Source organism: Chiloscyllium plagiosum, unplaced genomic scaffold (genome assembly GCF_037043375.1).
Source record: "Chiloscyllium plagiosum isolate Xiang-an unplaced genomic scaffold, Cpla_swu_hap1 HiC_scaffold_40, whole genome shotgun sequence".
NCBI classification, from domain to species: Eukaryota; Metazoa; Chordata; class Chondrichthyes; order Orectolobiformes; family Hemiscylliidae; genus Chiloscyllium; species Chiloscyllium plagiosum.
In genome coordinates, this window is record NW_028270178.1 from 54,665,610 (window position 1) to 54,685,339 (window position 19,730).

General features: G+C 45.6%; 1 non-coding gene across 1 annotated transcript; it reads right to left on the reverse strand.

The window, feature by feature from the left end:
- Positions 1–9,498: 9,498 nt before the first annotated feature.
- trnas-gcu (transfer RNA serine (anticodon GCU)) lies at positions 9,499–9,580 on the reverse strand. Its single transcript has one exon. It is a non-coding gene; the product is annotated as a tRNA-Ser (tRNA).
- Between the last annotated feature and the right edge of the window lie 10,150 nt (positions 9,581–19,730).

A 19,730-nucleotide genomic window follows, 5' to 3' on the forward strand; every position in this document is an offset into this window, starting at 1 on the left:
TTCCCAAGGTGCAGGTATCCTTGTGTCTCTCTGGTTGCATGGTTAATTAAAGACTTGTCCTTCTACAAAGCAAAGCTGTGGCTTAATTGTTCCTGGGAAATGTGCCATGATTTTCCAGACTTTCAAAAGCAAATGAAACCTCTCTCCATACTCACCATGCTGACATGGTCTTGGCTGTGTCTCAGTACTTTTGCAGTCACACTGAGATTTGGAATATTCGCCCACGGACAGAATGCACACCTTTCCTTCCAGATGAAAAGGCCAATGATATTCAGATCGGCACGGATCAAGTAACCATCAGATCTGAACATGAAGTTCAATTTGTATTTCTCAACCACAAATCCACCCTTTCAGTACCCTACAACAGAGAAAACAAGGTACCACTGTTAATACAGGATGGAAATACATAAGACAATTATAGTGTTAAATTGTATTTTCCTTGTTCCCCCAAAGCTTTAAATCTCCGTCTCACAATTTCTCTCTTCTGTGACTGAAATCCAAACCAATCTCCTCACTCCTTTCCTCCACACCCAGTTCTCACACTCTCTCTCCTCTCTTTGAATTCAGTTTCCGAGCTCCTGTCTGCAGACTAAGAACCAAACCAATGAGTCTGACTCTGCGTCCGCCGGTAGTCGGGGGGAGGTGGGGGTGAGGAAGGAATGAATCCTCTGATGAGAACCATCCTGCACACACTGCTTCCTGCACACTCTGGCCAAAACCCATCTTACGAGGATGAGCCAAATTAGAATTCTAATTGCAGGCCCATCCTTGTCCCTTTCCATAATAACCCTGAATCTTCACAAAAGCGTTCTGATAACTTTCTGCAAAACGCTGCACCGCTGATAGTCTGATCCCATGTCAGGGTGCCAGGAAACGGGCCATTCCCCTGGGTCCTGCTCCCAGAGCGAGGAAGATGCCAATGACAGATTAATCCCTCACACCCACAGCCTCCTTCCCACGCACTGACCTATACCAATCCCACAATTGGCCAGCACTGTGCCCGTGCACTTGTCTCCCCTTGTACAGCGCGTGCTCCCGATCGTACAGGAGTCCGGGTGATTGACAGCAGCTGCTGCCCAATATATCAGAATCCCTACAGTATGGAAACTGGCCCTTTGACCAAACAAGTCCATACCGACCCTCCAAACAATAGCTTACACAGACCCATTGCCCGACACTATATTTATCCCTAACTAATGTAACTAATACGATGGGCAAATTAGAATGGCCAATTCAGCGATCCTGCACATCTTCAGACTGTGGGAAGAAACCGGAGCACATGGAGGAAACTCGCTCAGACACGGGGAGAATGCGCAAACTCCACACAGACAGTCGCCCGTGGCCGGAAACGAACCCGGGTACCTGGCGCTGTGCGGCAGCAGTGCTAACCACTGAGCCGTCTGTATAGACGGGTGGGGCCAGGTCTGGAGGACTGGGACAATGGGATTGTAAACAATGAATGAATGTGGAGACCACTGGGGGATGGACAGGTCAGTGAGGGACAGGAGCAGTGCAGCAACAGGAGGGGATCCTGGACAAACTGAGCAATGGGAGAGTCTGACAGGAGAGAAACTACAGGATAGGTTCTGTTTGGACGCTCAGGCAGGCACAGCTGGGAGACATGTTTTCTAATCATCCTCTTCAAAGATGTTGTTTCTCAACTCTGAACCCGATCCTCCTGGTCCAGAGGTAAGGACACTGCCACCATTTCCTGGTGGGCAACGGATACAGGGGCTGCCTTTCAAAACGAACTCAAATGGGTTGGTGACAGTAACAAGACTCAATACAGAGTCACTGACAAAATGCTGGTGTAATTGAACTTCAGAATATTAACACCTATAACTGGGCAACGCAGATCCAATGTACAGAGTTAAATCCTGGATACTAATAACAGCTTTGTGCATGGGAAATCATATCTCATGAATTTGACTCAGGTATTTTGAAGAAGTAACAAAGAGGATTGCTGAGGTCAGAGCATCGTAATGATCTACATGGACTTCATTAATGTGTTCGACAAGGTTCCTCATGGGAGACTGGTCCGCAAGGTTAGATCGCATGGAGTACAGAACTGGCCCGAAAGTAAAAGGCAGAGGGTACTTTTCAGGTTGGAGGCCTGTGACCAGTGGTGTGTCACAAGGATCAGTGCTGGATCGACTACTTTTCGTCATTTATATCCATGATTTGGATGTGAACAGAAGTATTGGAAGTAAGTTTGCAGATGACACCAAAATTGGAGATGTAGTAGACAATAAAAAAGATTACCTCAGAGTACAAGGGGATCTGGATCAGATGAGTGACTGGGCTAAGGAGTTCAGTTTAGAAAATGTGAGGTGCTGCATTTTGGAAAAGCAAACTTTACCAGGACTTATACAGTTAATAGTAAGTTCCTGGGGAGTGCTGCTAAACAAAGAGTCCATGGGAGTGCAGGTTCATAGTTCCTTGAAAGTAGAGTAGCAAGTAAATCGGATAGTGATGAAGGCAGTTGGTCGGCTTGTCTTTATTGGTCAGAGCATTGAGTATAGGGATTGGGTGGTCATATTGCGGCTGTACTGGACATTGATTCGGCAATGTTTGCAATATTCCATAGAATTCTGTTCTTCTTCCTATCAGATGGATGTTCTTAAACATGAAAGATGTCAGAAAAGAAGTATAGGATGTTGCCAGTGTTGGATAGGCTGTTTTCCCTGGAGCTTCAGAAGCTGAACGGTGACCTGAAGGAGATTTTTAAAATCAGGCCGGGCATGGATAGGGTAAATAGACAAGATATTTTCCCTCTAGTGGGGGAGTACAGAACTAGGGGTTTGGGAGGCAGGGTAGGCAGACAGGGAGTGAGTAGATTGAGAGGGGTGGGACAGAAATAGGTGGGGAAAGAGAGGGGTATAGAGAGGGCTGGCACAGAAACGGGTGAGGACAGAAAGTGAGATTAGAGAGGAGGAGAACAGACAGGGGGAACAGAGGGGCGACTGACGGTGGGGGTGAGAGACGGGATGGGCGACTGACAGGAGGCGCAACCGACGGTGGGGGTGCGACAAACAGGGTGGGGGGCGCGACCGATAGGAGGGGGTAACCGACAGGGGGCGACCGACAGTAGGGGGCAAACGACAGAGAGGAGGGACAGACCGAAAGGGCGACAGATGGGGGAACAGACTGACAGGGGGAGGACGACCCATGAGGGGTTGGGGCGACCGACAAAGAGGCTGGAACAGACAGAGCGGAGGGAGACGGGGTGAACAGAGGGGGAAGATGGAAAGTTATTTCATAGATCTACAACTCAACCCTGTTCCTGTTTTCTCATCCTCACCTTAATTCTCTCTGGAGGGCTCAGAACAACTGCATAGTTCTTGGAAAGTAGAGTTTCAGGGAGATCAGCTGCTAAACGTGGCATTTGGGACACTAACATTGAATGGAATGTGCTGATCAATGAATGGACTCTGGTTCGATTCCACTGTCTGTGTGGTGTTTGCACATTCTCCCTGTGTGTCTGCGTGGGCTTCCTCTGGGTGCTCTTAATTTCCTCTCACAAATCCAAAGACATGCAGGTTAGCTGGATTAGCTTTGGGTAATGGTAGGTTACAGAGTTAGGGTGGAATGCTGTTCCGATGGTTGGTATGGTCTCATGGGCCGAACGGCCTTCTTCCACACTATCGGGATACTGTCACTGAGTATAGGGGTTAGGAGGTCACATTGTTGCTGGGTAGGGCATTGGTGAGGCTAGTTTTTGAATATTGCATTCAATTGTAGTCTCTCTGATTTCAGAAAGATGTTACCAGAATAGGACGCAACCTCTTAATGGTAAGTTTTTGGGAAGTTGTTGTTGACAAACGAACAGACCGTGTAGTGTAGTTTAATAGTTCCTTGAAAGTGTCTGTGAAGGCATACAGGTCGGTGAAGGTGGTGTTTGGTATGCCAGCTGTTATTGGGTAGTGCATTGAGTATAGGAGTCGGGAGTTCATGTTTCGGTTGTACAGTTTATTGGCTCGGCCACTTTTGGAATCCCCAGAATGCCTTCAATTCCAGTCTCCCTGCTATAGGAAAGATGTTGGGAAATTTGAAAGAGTTCAGAAAAGATTTACAAGGGTATTGCCAGTATTAGAACATTTGAACCATAGGGATTGGCTGAGGCTATTTCCCTGTGGCACTGGACACTTTAGATGGCTTTATCGAACTTTATAACATTATGAGAAGCAATGATAGGGTGACTAGTCATGGTTTCTTTGGAATTAGTTTGGAATGTCATCATGATCTGCACAGATATGGTGGGCTGATTATTCCGGTGCTGTAACTGTTATGATTTCCAGGGGGTAGAATATTTTTTGAAGGAGCAACAAAAATGATTGATGAGGGCAGACTGGTCAACATGATCAACGTGGACTTTAGTAAGGCGCTCGTGGAGACTGGTTAGCAAGGTTAGATCTCATGGAATAAAGGGGAACCAACTATTTGAGTACAGAACTGGCTCAAAGGTAGAAGACAGAGAGTTGTGGTGAAGGGATGCTTTTCAGACTGGAGGCCCGTGGAGTGTCACAAGGATTGGTGCTTGATCCACTATTTTTCATCATTTATATCAATGATTTGGATGTGAACATAGGAGCTATTAGTAATTTTGCAGATGACGTCAAAATTGGACGTTTAGTAGACAGTGAAAAAGGCTGCAATGTTTCCTGCATCTGTCACTATTTCAGATGCTGCCCAACCAGCTGAGGATCTCCAGCACTTTTTAGTTTTATTGCAGATTTCCACCATTTTGCTGAAGCACATGGAGACAGAGAGCTGTACAGCTCCGTACTATGCTGTCTCTGATTCCTGGGATGGCAGGACTGATGGATGAAGAGGGACTCAATCCTCATTTAATCCTCCTTTCCTTTGGCTTTCTGAGCCGCTGACTACATCACTCATATTCTACCTCCCATTCCCTGTCCTGAATGTGACCCATCTAAACCGACAGTTTATTTCCCACCCCCCTGCCAGACTAGTTAGAACCACAACACGAGAACTGGCAATATCCCACACGAGGAGAGTTGACCTAGGTCTGCCCAGGGGTAACCAGTCAGGCTGGTACAGGTCCCAACTAACCCAAAAACAGTCCCACTGCCTGAAGAATCTAAACCCTTCTCTGGTACACCATTACTCCAGCCACACAACCAGCCGATCTACCCTCTTATTCCTGCTCTCACTAGCACACAGCACTGGGAGTAAGTCTGACATTGTATTTCAGGAGTTGCATTTTAATGAGTCCCTGCTCTCCCAATATCCAACTTTCAGGCCCTCATCCCTCTGTTTAGCGATATAGTTGGTATCTGTGTGTTCCACAACCACGGGCTGTTTACCCTCCAACTCCAAAATGTCCTGTAGCTGCACCATGATATCGCGGATCCTGGCACCAGGGAGAGAACATACCATCTTGGATTCATCGCTCTGGCCAGAGAAGTGCCTGTCTGTAATCCTGACTATTGAATCCCCTGTCACTCTCTTTCTTCCCGTTCTGGGCAGCAGAGCTATGTATGGTGTCATGAAACTGGCTGTTGCCGATTTTCCCTGAGACCGACACACACACCCCCACACACACGAATCCCAAGCAGAATACACTATCTGTTTGGGAAGGGAATAACCACTGGGAACTCCTGCACTCCCTTTCTGAGCCTTTTTCTTGATCTGATGCACACCCATTCCCTTTCTGCCTGTGTAACCCTCACCTGCGGTGTGACTAACTCACTGAACGTGCTGTCCATAACATTCTCAGTATTGCAGATGCTCCACAGTGAGTCCACTCACAGCTCCAGCTCTGAAAAGTAGTATCCCAGTAGCTGCAGATGGGAACATTTCCTGCACACACAGCCGTTAGGGACACTGGAAACATCCCTAATTTTCCCACATTGTACAAGAGGAGCACACCGCGGATCTGAGGTCTTCTGTCACACAGGCTCTCTAGATTCAGGTAGTTACTCCTATTAAGAGAATTTAACTGAGCGTGCAATCTTCCTACCCTTCAAACATATCCATTATAATCAAAATCCTGTGTTCTTTACTTAAGCTGATATTTTATACCTTAAAAACTGTTACAAAATCTCCACAGGTATCGCTTACAAACTGGCTGTTCCGTTTGGGACCATGTGAATTTCTGAATGGGCTGAAAGAAAAATGAGTTTCAGTTTCACATTCTCCCTGTCCCACAACGCTCTGTTTACACTCAACTCGAAAATACTCATTGAACCAAGCAGCACTCACAGTGCAGCCCTGTCATTTTCATTGCCTGCTCACACCTACACTGCCCTCAGCCTCCTGTACTGTTCCAATGCATCTCAATGGGAGCTCAGGAAAAGCATCTCATCATTCAATTCAATCCTTTATAACCGCAGAGTCAACATGGAACTCAGCAGTTTCTGGATGAACAGACAGTTGTTAGAATCTGGAACATTCCACCTATAAAGGTACTGGAATTTGTGTTCATAAGGAGTTGCAGGGAATTGAAGATAAGAAGTTTACAGGTTAGCATCATGAAGTGGGTGATTGGGACTAAATCTGACAGTCCCTACAAAGAGACGAAGTGTAATTTGGACAAATCTGCGATCCCTCTCAGACCAAAAAAGACCCCGAGTCCAGTTGCCTGCCACTTTAACACATGAGCCTGTTCCCTGGCCAACATCTGTCTTATTCTTACTACAGTGTTCCAGGGAAGCTTGATGCAGAATACTCCAAGAACATACCAAATGACCCTGCATTTCAAGGACTGCAATTTCCCCACCCATGTGATCAACAATACCCTTCAGTGTATCTCCACCACTTCCCGCACCTCTGCTATTGAACCGCACCACTCCAACCGCAGCAAGGATAGAACCCCCAAGTCCTCACTTTTCAGCCAGATACAACACATCATCCTCTGTCATTTCCACCACCTACAATCAGACCCCACCAGCAGAGATAGCTTTCCCTCCACACCTCTTTCAGTATTCCTCAGAGACCATTCCCTGTGACTTCCGCATTAGATCCATGCTCCCCACCAACCCATCCTCCACTCCCAACATCTTTGCCTGCCATTGCAAGAGGTGCAAAACCTGGGCGCACACCTTCCCCTCACCTCCATCCAAGGCACCAGAGGTTCCGCCCACATCCAGCAGATATTTTACTGCACATTGGGCCACATCCACCACAAAATCCTAACTACATCACTCCTGGAGGAAGAATATCTCATCTTCTATCTTGGGACCCTTCAACCACAGAATCAACGTTTCGTCATTTCCCCTCACCCCACCTTATTCCAGATCCAGCCCTCCAACTCAGCACCACCCTCTTGGACAGTCCTACCTGTCCATCCTCCTTCCCAATTATCCACTCCACCCTCTCACCATTACCTTCCACCAGCATCTTCCTATCGCCTTCCCAACTACCTCCCCGCCAGCCCCACACACCCATCCTATTATCTGTCAGCCCTCTTCCCCACCCTCACATTCCTGCTGAAAGGCTTAGGCCCAATATGTCAATTCTCCTGCTCCTTGGATACTGTCGGACCTGCTGTGCTTCTCCTGCGCCAAACTTTAACGTAAGCTGGAAGAACAACACCTCATTTTGTACTCGGGGACCCTTCAGCCCTCTGGCCTTAAAACTGAATTCATTCATTTTAGGTCCTAAGTCTCCGACGTCCTCTCGCCCTAGTCCCCCAGCCCACACTCCAGGCCTTGTTATTGCATAGCCTGCCATTACACACTACCTACGGTTAGCCACTAACAGTCCCCATTAACATCAAATCACCCTCCGCCAGCCAGATCGTTCTTCATTCCTTTGTCCAATTGCTCCTATATCTCTCTTTGGAATCTATCCCCACCTATCATTTACTCCTTAACCGCTACCTTCTGCATATAAACTGACATTGTTTCTCAGTCACATCAGTTCTGAGGTAGGGTCATTGGATCAGAAATGTGAACTCTGATTTCTCTTCACAGATGCTGCCAGACCTGCTGAGCTTTTCCAGTATCTTCTGGTTGTTGTTTCTGATTTAAGCATCTGCAGTTCTTTTGATTTTCATTTACTGAGAGTTTCTAATTCAGGTCGAGCAGTCTACATTGTGTGTTTATAAACCCTCCCAGTGCACACTGACTCCATTTCTCTCCCACTCCCTTCACGCTCACTGGGTCTCTTCCCACCCTCCGCCCAGTGACACTGCACCTCACAGCTCATGGTCACATGTTGGCCTATTGGCAACAACCCTCATTCACTCCCATTGGCTAGAGTATTACACCGAGTCTCCTATTTGTCCATGTCAACACACGCTGCTCTAGATGAGGTGGGAGCTCCCATCCCTGGCAGCTGACACACCTCTATATCATCATAGAAATACTGCCCACTGACCATTTCCACCACTGGAGCCATTGGTGGAATATCCGCATCATGTGAATTTTATATTATTTTTAGTCACCACCGAATTATTATTTCCAAAAGACATTCTTTCTTAAACATTGTTTAGCATGTGCATGTTTCAGTCAATCCGAAATGAAAGAATTGTCCTAATTGATGTATGCTCAATAAAAATTTCATCCTATTTTTCATGTTGAATAACTGCTACTTAGCAAGGACAATATTAATAATTAAATCGCACTTTTATTCCAGGTGAGGGAATTTGGTTTGCATTATTTAAAATGATCTTGTTCACTGTGTAAAATGATCAAATAGATCTCAATTTCAAAGCAAAGTTGGTTACGTTGCCATCCAGCTTGACATGTGGTGTCCTCTTCTTTCAACCACACGGGTATTAGAACGAAACGTCCGTTAATGACATGCGTATAAAGACACATTAAATCATTTTTCATGCTTATGCTGCATGAATCTGCGGTTATTGATCCACAGTTTAGGTTCAGTCCCTACAGTTAACATGCTGACTTCTCCAGTTGTTCATAGTGCAATGTGATGCATCCAGTGTGTGCATAACGTTTTGGAGCTTGCTTTCCACATCTTGTGTTTATCTGTGCCTTATGTCCAGCATTCATCAATGGCGAGAGCAACGGGCGAGGGAGAGACCAATGCGTAAGTCTCTCCGTGCCCATGCACGGCACCAACATCAGCAATTCGCCACTGTGCATTTACAGCTCGTTCTCGGTGCTCCTACACCCATGCCCTGCCCCTTTTGAAATATCTCCATTGTTTTGTGCTGTCTCTCTGTGCTCTTCTCACCAAGATGAATCACTTCTACTCAACCTGCTCCAGATTTCATCTGACAAAACAGTCATTAAGAATCCCACTGCATAAACATACACTTCGCATCTCTAGTTATTTGGTGTTCCTGGATCTCTTTCATACAATAAGAAGTCACAGCAGCTTGACTTGAAAAATAAAATCGCGTTCCTTTTCATCATCCCAATGCGATCTACATTTCAATGCAGTTTAGGCAACTGGCTCAAAGTATTCTTTGAGATTTTATAATAGCGTCGATGCATATAAACTGACCATTGGAGTTCCAATTTCAATAAGACAGCTGTGAGCGTACAAAAATAGCAGCCTTAGAAACAGCGACGAGAGTGGGATTCGAACCCACGCGTGCGGAGCACAATGGATTAGCAGTCCATCGCCTTCACCGCTCGGTCACCTCGTCACATAGACCCAGAACGCTATGACCTTATTAATAAGTGAATTGTATAAATTATGCAGAACAGCAGATATTTCTCCCTGGTGTTGGTGAAATGATCAATAGTACAGTACGGTTCCAAGACTACGGTCAGACCTCTGGGTTGTGAGGCAAACGCATTCCCACTCTGCTCACAGTGATTTGAACAAAAATTAAGAAAAGACTATGTGACAAGTTCTGTTGAATTCTGTGAAGATTTGAAGTCAACGGAATGAAGAACCCGAGAAAGCAGGAGGTGTTCTTTCAAGAAAGAGTTGGATAGAGCTAATAAGGATAGTGGAATCAAGGGTTATGGGGATAAGGGAAGAACAGGATACTGAATGAGAATGATCAGCCATGATCATAATGAATGGTAGTGCTGGCTCGAAGGGCAGAATGGCCTACTCCTGCACCTATTGTCTATTAAATTGCCTGTGAGGAATTGTTTTCCAGACTGGACGAGAGTGCATAGTGCTCAATGTCATTATTCGGAACACCTTTCTTCCACTCAGATATTTTTGACACACACTTGTGTACAGGACAGACAATTTCAAAATCCTAAATAAGGCTAAACTGACAATTGAATTCAACAATGTAAAAACCTTGATCTGTATCATTTTCCTGGGCCGTGCGACACCAAGTCACTGTATGATCACAGCAACAGAGTGAGCAAGTATCAGAAGGAAAATGAGTGTAGTGCCAGAGCGCATGCTGGGAGCAACAGTTGACACACGGGAAGTGCATTTCCCACAACAGAAAAAATTCCCAAACAGCAGACTGCGGTGGAAGAATTCAGAGGGGGTTTACACTTTGGAATTCGATGCCAGAGACACAATGGAGATCTGTCATTGAGTCTGTTAAAGATGAAGATGTTAAGGTTTCTACAGATGAAAAACAAAATAAAATGTTCATTGGTTAGTGAAGGCAAATGTTGAAATTGTATATTTCAACCATCTACCCATCTTTGCAATCAGTAGCTCACCATTTTCCTCACACGGGGTCAGAACCACTGGTGAAGATGATCGTATAATCCCCTTTATTAGCCATGGAATCAGAGAAACTCGGTTTCCCAAACGGAAAGGTACAACCAGGAATGTGGAGGTAAGCATTAATGTGTTGCTCCTGTGCTGCAGGTGACCAGTGCACAATATTTCTGTTCCAGTATAGTGGGCTGTGCTGTGCCGAAGTTTGAAGTTTGAGCCTCACATGGAGCAGCTTCAATTTGTCATTGTGTTGAGGGGTACGGATCGAAGGTGATATTGAGCAAAGCCAAGTTTATGGGAAAATATCCGAGATTGTGGATTGAGAAACGACCTTTTCTGGGTAATGAACCCTTGATCAACAAACATACTGCAAGTATCTAAAACGTGTAGAGACATGTGTGGAGAGAGAGCCAAAGGTGATTTTTCAGTAGGTAGATAACGTTTCCCATGTGCACTGCGTCAAATTCCGGGAAAATAGATGTTGAACTGGTTTCATGTTACACAAATTGTTACAAACTCACAAAGGTTATTGCAATAATAAAAAAAATCACATAGGACCGTTTGAATATTGTATTGAATTGAATTTTGTTCTGAGCATATTTTACCTTCAATGACGTGCTGCAGAAAAGTACAGAGGGTTAACAACACAAAAGGACAGAGTCCTCTTGGTGCATTTCTTGGGTGGAGTTATGAATGTACGAAATATACATAACATCATGTGAATGTGGTCAAATCTTTAAAGTAGGTGTTGCGTCTCCAAGTGACGATTCAATTCCTACTCATTAGGATAGAACTTCTCTCTGTAGTTATTTTAGGACATCAGCTCCATTTGCAGAGTTTCACCTTGAATAATACGCCACACCTTACCAAGCCATGAACTTTTTATATTCAATCTTAATCAGTTGTACGTGTTCATGAAATGTCTTTGTGTCTGAAGTCAACCAAATTCGAAATTGTTACGCAACCAGACTGGCTTTCTCTCAATGGTAAATTCCCTCCTTGTATGTTTGTTCGTGTATCTTTTAAAACACTGTGAAATCAGCTTCTACGCTTTATTTCTGGAAAGTTGTTCACGATTTAACTAACTCTATTGAGTGGAAGAAACTCTCATCCAAACTTTTCTTAATCATTCACTGATGGTTTTGAAGCTCTAACTAAAGTTATTGATTCACTCGAAAAGGGTATTTCCCCATTTAGGCATTCAAACCTCGCGTTATGTGAAAATCTCATTAGTTTACTTCAAACTTGCATGTTCCTGCTCCAGCATTTCCAAATCTCGTGAATAAACTCCTTCATTCTTTCTATCATCCCGTTTGTATCCTTTCTGATATTTTTATGTCTCAGTAAACAACGTCACTTAACTTTCTAATATCTTGCTATCCTGGAAACAGCGTCTGTGCCCTTTCTAACCTCTTTACATGTTTTTGGTGGTGAATGAGGACAAGGATTACATACAATGGTCCCACTGAGGGGGACCTACAGATTCTACAGTTACACTATGAACTCTTTGTTTTTTAAATATGACGTCTCTATGCATAAACTCAAATAAGGTAAATTATTATCTATCCAGTTCATGAACATCGTTTCCATGGAGAAGAAAATTATCTATCACTCCCTTTATTCTTCCACGAAATGTTCAAAAGGTTTGGAAGGCCAACATCTCAAACTCCCCGTGCCCTGTGTGAGTCTCAGCTATTTCTAAAGGAGACTGAACTTCAAATACTTCACAGTGTTTCTCCAGTCATTCCAGTGCAGATTGGTTCTGGACAGTAAATGCCATCACCAAAGGCCACCGTAGATCTGAAATCAACAGTTTTCACATTGTAATTGTCGTAGCTATTGTGCATCGTATGTCCGTGTTCTTGTTCAATTTGTTCATAATTTCATGGGCCCCTGTATTGAATTCTACTGAATGATTAATTTGTGAATGGAGACATTCCCTTCACCACTCATTCGAAACTCCATGGAACTTTGAATAATTTTACTCATATGCTTACAGTCCTAACATTACTGGGATAAATCAGTGAACATTCCGGACGTATCCTCGAAGGCAAGGATTTCCTTCTCCAGTTTAGCGGATCATTACAACACTGAATCCCATGTGTGCGTTCATTAAAACAAAAACAGTTGCAGCAAGACTTTAAAACTAAGATTTTGCAATCTGCTTGCACTGGTTGCCCCAAACATTACATTCCACATTGAGGTATGTTTGTGGATGAAAGCATTTTCTGAATCTTGAGCAATTACATTTCAATTTTTATAAAAACGTTGTCATTCGCTGTTCTCTCTTACCCTTTCAGTTTCCCGTTTAATATCCCGTATTTTCTCAGTTTATCTTACGTTTTCAACAATTTCAATCAATCTCGCTCCTGATTACCAATCCGAGAGAATGCCACAATTTTGTCAATTTATATGCAGTGCAGCTGTAGGCCGCGGGGACCAAGTGGAAAGGCATTGAACACGTGAACCAAATAAAAGTAGCGGGCTGGTGGAATCTGGCCATTCCATCGCAGTCATATTTAAAACATTTAACGTAATCTTCAGCCAAATCATATTGGCAGAAAATAAGAAAACATAAACGAAAAAAATGCCGATGTTGAAAATCAAACAAAAACAGACGTTGCTGGAAAATTTCAGGACGTCTGGCAGCATCTATGGAGAGATGGACCCAGTGGATGTGAAACGTTAACTGTAATTCATCTGCACAGAAGCTGCCAGCTCACCTGTGATTTTACTGCAATTTCTGTTTTAGTTTCAGATTGGCAGATTTTGTCACAGTTCATGAGAACAGTGTTCTCGAGAATCAAACAGACAGCATGGACCTGATAGTGTGAAATGAGACAGTAATAATGAATGAGTAGGGCATGTTGTACTGGTAAAGCACAGCAGGTCAGGCAACATGCGAGGAGCAGGAGAATGGACGACTTAGGCATAAGCCATTCATCAGGAATTAGGCTTGTGAGTCGGGCAGAGTGACAAAGCTGAAGCCAGGTGCCAACTCGTAGGCACCTCCTCCTACTGACCCCGATCACGACCTCTCCTCCCATCACCAAACCATCATCTCTCAGACCATCCACAATCTCATCACCTCTGGACATCGCCCATCCACAACCTCCAACCTCATTGTCCATGAACCGTGCACTCCCCGATTCTACCTCCTTCCTAAGTTTCACAAACCTGAATTCCCCAGTCGATCTATTGTCTCAGCCTGCGCCTATCCCATCCGAATAATCTCTTCATACCTCGTCACAATCCTATCTCCCCAGTCCAGGAAATGTCCATTTATATTCGTGTCACCCCTATGCACTTCACCTCCTCCACGAATTTCGTTTCTCTGGCCCCCAACGCGTCATCTTCACCATGGATATCCAGTCCCTGTACAAATCCATCTGCTGTGACAGAAGTCTGCAAGCCTTCCATTTCTTAATCTCACACCATCCCAACCAGTACCTTTCCACGGACATCCTCATCCAGCGGGCTGAACTAGTCCTCAAAATCAACAATTTATCTTTCCAATCTTCCCACTTCCTCCATCGAAACGGGTAACCATGGGCATCCGTATAGGACCTAGATATGCCTGCCTGTTTGTCAGATACGCGAAACTGTCCTTCTTACGCAGTTACACTTGCACTATCCACCGTCTGTTCCTCCGCTACATTGATGAATGCATTGGCGCCACTTGGTGCTCCAACAAGGAACTTGAATAGCTCACCAACTTTACTAACACAATCCACCCAGACCTTAAATTTACCCGGATCATCTTGGCTACTTCCCTCACCTTCCTGGACCTCTCCATCAAAGTCTCTGGTGACTGACTAATTACAGACATATACGACAAGCCCACCGACTCCTACAGGTATCTAGACGACATCTCCTCCAATCCTCTCTCGTGTAAAAACTCCATTCATTATTCCCAATTCCTCCACCTCCACCAAATCTGTTCCCAGGATGGTCAATTACACCTCAGAAAGACTCAGTTGGTCTCCTTCTTCCACGATCACAAATTGCCTACCCACGTGGTTGACAACACCCTCCAGCGCATCCCCTCCACTTCACGCACCACCACCCTTGAACCCCACGCCACTCAAAGCAACAAGGACAGAACCTCCTGGTGCTCACCTTCCACCTAACCAACCTCCGCATTAAACGCATCATATCCTGCCACTGATGCCACCTCCAAACAGATACCACCACCAGAGATCTATTTCGCTACCCAGCCCTGCCAGCATTCCGAAAAGACCATTCCCTCCACGACCCCCTCTTCATGTCCACACTTTCCTCCACCAGCCCACAACCCTCTCCTGGCACCTTTCACTGCCACTAAAGGAGGGGTGAAAGTAGCACACACACCACTCCCCTCATCTCCAATTCAGATCCGAAGGGATCATTCCACATCCATTAGAAATTCACCTGTACAGCTACCAATGTCATCTCCTGCATCTGCTGCGCCCAATGTGGTTTCCTTTACATCAGGGAGACAGGACACCTTCCTGAAGATCATTTCAGAGAACATCTTTGGGTAACCCGCACCCACGAACTTCACCATCCCGTGGCTCAACACTTCAACTCCCCCTCCTACCCCGTCAAAGACATTCAGGTCCTGGACCTCCTCCACTGCCAAACCGTTACCACCTAACGCCTGGAGGAGGAACGCCACACATTCCGGCTTGGGACCTCTAACAGCACACGGGTTAAATGTGAATTCGAACAGTTTCCTCATTTCCCCTCCCCCAAACGCAAGCCTTCAACTTGCCATCGCCCTCTCGACCCATTCCATCACTGTCACTTCTGACCTATTATCTTCTCCCTCCTATTCATCCATCTATTGCTTTCCAGCTATTTCCTCTCAATCCCACACCACTTCCTTTTATTTCTCATCCCCAACTCACAAACCTTTTCCTGATGAAGGGCTTAAGCCTGAAACCTGAATTCTCCTGCTCCTCGGATGCTACCTGATCTGCTGTGCTTTTCCAGCATCACACTACCATCTGCAGTCCTAACTTTATCTTTGGAATTGTCAATGACTTTTGTGTGAAGATATCCCTTTATTGCAGTGATCACAGTGTGACTGAGTTTTCCATTTATTTTGGATGAGGGCAGACTGGATCTGAGACGAGCGCTTAACACTGAAACAATGGGAATGGTATCAGATAGCGAAGTTCGGGAGGACTGAAGTGAAGTGGAAAATTCTGTCAGAAGATGGGTCAATACAACTGCCCCACATCAACCAGATTGTAAAAGACACACAGAAGGAGCAAAGCCCCTTCAGTGCAGGCACACTGACAGGTAACGTGGAAAGGAGACAATACAGCACACTGAGGTGCAGTGGACTTACTTATGTTAAAGGATTCGATATATAAGCTAATTTACATATGGACTGCCCTCACATTGGAAAAAGGAATTTCCTGCAGGGTAACGGCGACATTTGCCTGTGATATCACAATGTTGAGAGACACTGACGTAGATTCTTCTGTAGCAACGTGACCTAGTGAAAGCATGATCGTCCCATTAACCAGAATTCAATACTTCAATACTTCAAAGCTCTCCTCTGCGCTGTACAACTTATTTGCTGCTCCTGTAGTCAGATCTCAATCGCTTCACAGTGTATCTTCTTCTGCTTCCAGCTTCACGAAAACACTTGAAACGTGAACACATCCACTTTCCACTTTCACCAATTTTTTGCAACTCCCGAGTTGGCACAGGTACGAATGACCGATTGGCCATCTCGAGCGCTCTCAGTCTGGTATGATCTGAATGATAAAGTGCACTGTGCCTGATCTGCAGAATGTCACCACGCGGGACCGTGCTATTTATCCCATCCCCGTGGACTGAGCTGTCTGTATTGGCAGAGCATTCAGCCATTTCCCTCCACTTTCAGGCATTATGAGGGGATGTATGTGCGGACATGCTCTGCAGCTTCCTCTCACGGGCACAGCCAGGTGCAAGAGCGCCGCTGGAACTTAGCATCTTTGATTGCGAACTTCATCCAAATACCATTTATTTGAGAGAGAGAAAGATGCTGAGCTGGTGGGAAAGAGAGAAATGGGCTGTGGACTCTCTTCCCTCAGTAGAATTCCAGTAAGTGCATTTTTGTGCTGCCCATTTGATGTTCAGAATCAATCTTCGCAGATCTATCCTGCAGAAAGGCTTTTATTTCAGAGGCGGCTGCTTCTTTGCTGCAATCGGGCATCAGTTAACATCTGAGTCCCAACTGTCTCAGATGAAGCGACTCCAATGAAACCTTCACTCACTAAGAACCATCCCCGCAGCCGGGAGCTGCGGGGCTGCAGGCAGTGCAAAGCGGAAGGGAGGATTAAAAACAAGCCATTATTTCTCCCTCAGCCACTCTGTCACAGAGACAGGCAGAGGGACGGCAAAGACGTGTGACGTCATTCACGTGCCGACAGAAGCCGTTCAGCCCATCGAGTCCACAGCAAATCTCTATCGCTTGCTTCTCTCTGAGGTTATTCATCATCAGTGGTGCTTGTTCTAATAATAGGGAACTGTATCTGTCTCGAAATGCTGTCTCCAACATACTGTTCCACATGTCATTCACGGCTGTTCAAAGTTTAACCTGCACATCCAAGAATATCATTTATTGTATCCGTTGCTCCCGATGCGGTCTCCTCTACATTGGGGAGACTGGGCGCCTCCTAGCAGAGCGCTTCAGGGAACATCTCCGAGACACCCGCACCAATCAACCAAACCGCCCCGCGGCCCAACATTTCAACTCCCCCTCCCACTCTGCCGAGGACATGGAGGACCTGGGCCTCCTTCACCGCCTCTCCCTCACCACCAGACGCCTGGAGGAAGAACGCCTCACCTTCCGCCTCGGAACACTTCAACCGCAGGGCATCAATGTGGACTTCAACAGCTTCCTCATTTCCCCTTCCCCCACCTCATCCTAGTTTCAAACTTCCAGCTCCACACTGTCCCCTTCACTTGTCCGGACTTGTCCGACCTGCCTAGCTCCTTTTCCACCTATCCACTCCACCCTCTCCTCCCTGACCTATCACCTTCATCTCCTCCCCTACTCACCTATTGTACTCTATGCTACTTTTTCCCCACCCCCACCCACCTCTAGCTTATCTCTCCACGCTTCAGGTTCTCTGCCTTTATTCCTGATGAAGGGCGTTTGCCCGAAACGTCGATTTTGCTGCTCGTCGGATGCTGCCTGAATTGCTGTGCTCTTCCAGCACCACTGATCCAGAATCTGGTTTCCAGCATCTGCAGTCATTGTTTTTACCTACCTGGTTATCACATGGACCTAAGTACAAAGGAAAGCGTTGTTTGCGATTGGTAAAGGCAGATCATAGTAATCAAGGACATGCAGATCACAGCGTGAGAAAAGCAAAATTTTACCAGACTCAGGAATTCAGGTTACTACTTGCGCTCAGCAAAATCCACATTGGTAAGATCAGCCTTATTTCAAGTTAAACAATCTATTTCTCAGAGCAGCAACGCCCGAGAAGAAGCGGTCCTTGAACTTGCTTGTGTATGTTTTCAAGCTTTGGAATCTTTATCTGACCCCGATCTCAACGAAATCATATCTTCTTAGTCAAAAATGAAGTAGTGTGCAAACGTCCAAGGCTCATCCGCAATGTGAACCCATGACTGCTCAACGTATGTCACCTGTCTGAGGCAATATCAAACCCGAGACAAACGAGCCTGAACGGCGCCAGATGTGGTAACCATTATTCAGGTGAGTTTTTTTGATTAACTAAGGCTATGTCTGTTGTTTCAGAGTGAAAGAAGCACAGAGTTTTAAGAACAGCTCTTTTCCATTCTGACTCGCTTCTCCCAGGAGTCTGTGCTAGCTGCTTTCCCGGAACAGGGCGGTCTTGATTGGTAACTGGACGAACTCATCTTCTATTGTCATGCAGTTGGTGGAGAGCAGCTTGAACGTGGTTTTCAGCTCCCTATCAAACACGGGTTTGTGGAGCGGGGTCGGCATCTGGCGGGAGTGGGAAGTATGGAAATTCTGGAAATGTGTAGAAAAGGGAAATCGTGCATGCACAACAAATCATTTTCTTTTGGGAACCCTTGTCCAAATAATGCCATCTAAGAAAGATAGAAAATGCAGAACTGCGAGGAAAGAGTGTATCTCTCCCCATTATTCGGGACCAGTGTCTCTGCTTCTCGAAGTCACAGGGAGGCTTCTGCTGTCTGAATCAGCATGGGATGTCACTGCAGCGAGTCCCCTCTCTCACGCAGCTGATGTGTATACATTGTTCCACGTAGCCTCCAGTTCAGATCATAGATTTCACAGCTCACACCATCCCAGAGTGACAAGGAAGAGAAGGAAGCGATTCTGACCATCCTCTTAACACAACCTGGGGATAACTTGGATGTGGGAGAGCGGACAGTCTCGACTGATTCCAGCATTAACAATCTTGGTCCGTGTGGCAACAAAAGCAGGAACCAGGAACTGCTGATCTTGCTTCTTAAAATAGGTGAGTAATTTTTGAAGAGCATAGATATTTCTCCCTGTTGTTCATAAAATGATCAAGAGCAGAGTACGGTTCCTTGAGTATGGTCTGACTTCTGGGATATGGGCCAGGGCACTCCCACTGTGTTATATTCTGTTCACAAGATCTGACCACATGGAAAGAAATGACAGTGACAAGATCTATTGAATCGGATTCCGTGAAAAACAGAAGCCGATGGAATGAAAAGAGCCATGAGGGCGGGAATGTAACATTATCTGGGAGGAAGATGTTTTCCAGACTCGAGGAGCGTGCACAGTGGTGTTTCCAGGGGTCAATATTTGGATACGTAGACTGAATCAGCATCGGCTGTTATTGTACTGCATCTTTTGTACAATGTTGCAAAAGCACGGGCCTTTTGTATAGAGGGGACAACTTCAAAATCCTCAATGATGCAAAACACACAAATGAGGTGGATAACAAAGCAACCGCAGAAACTCGTGTTACGTCATGGGGTAAACTCCCCTGCTCAACGTTCGCTCAAATTCGTTCTCTGTCAAATTCCTGAGCCTGAGATTCGAACAGTGAATGGTCTATGTTAATAAAAACTGCTCTGGTCTCGCAACCTCAGTATTTAATACGCCCCTCCATGTATGTGTGACAACAGTCATTGATCCCTCACTGTGTTACTTCAGCGCACGTAGAGAAGAAATAAATATAAGAACAACA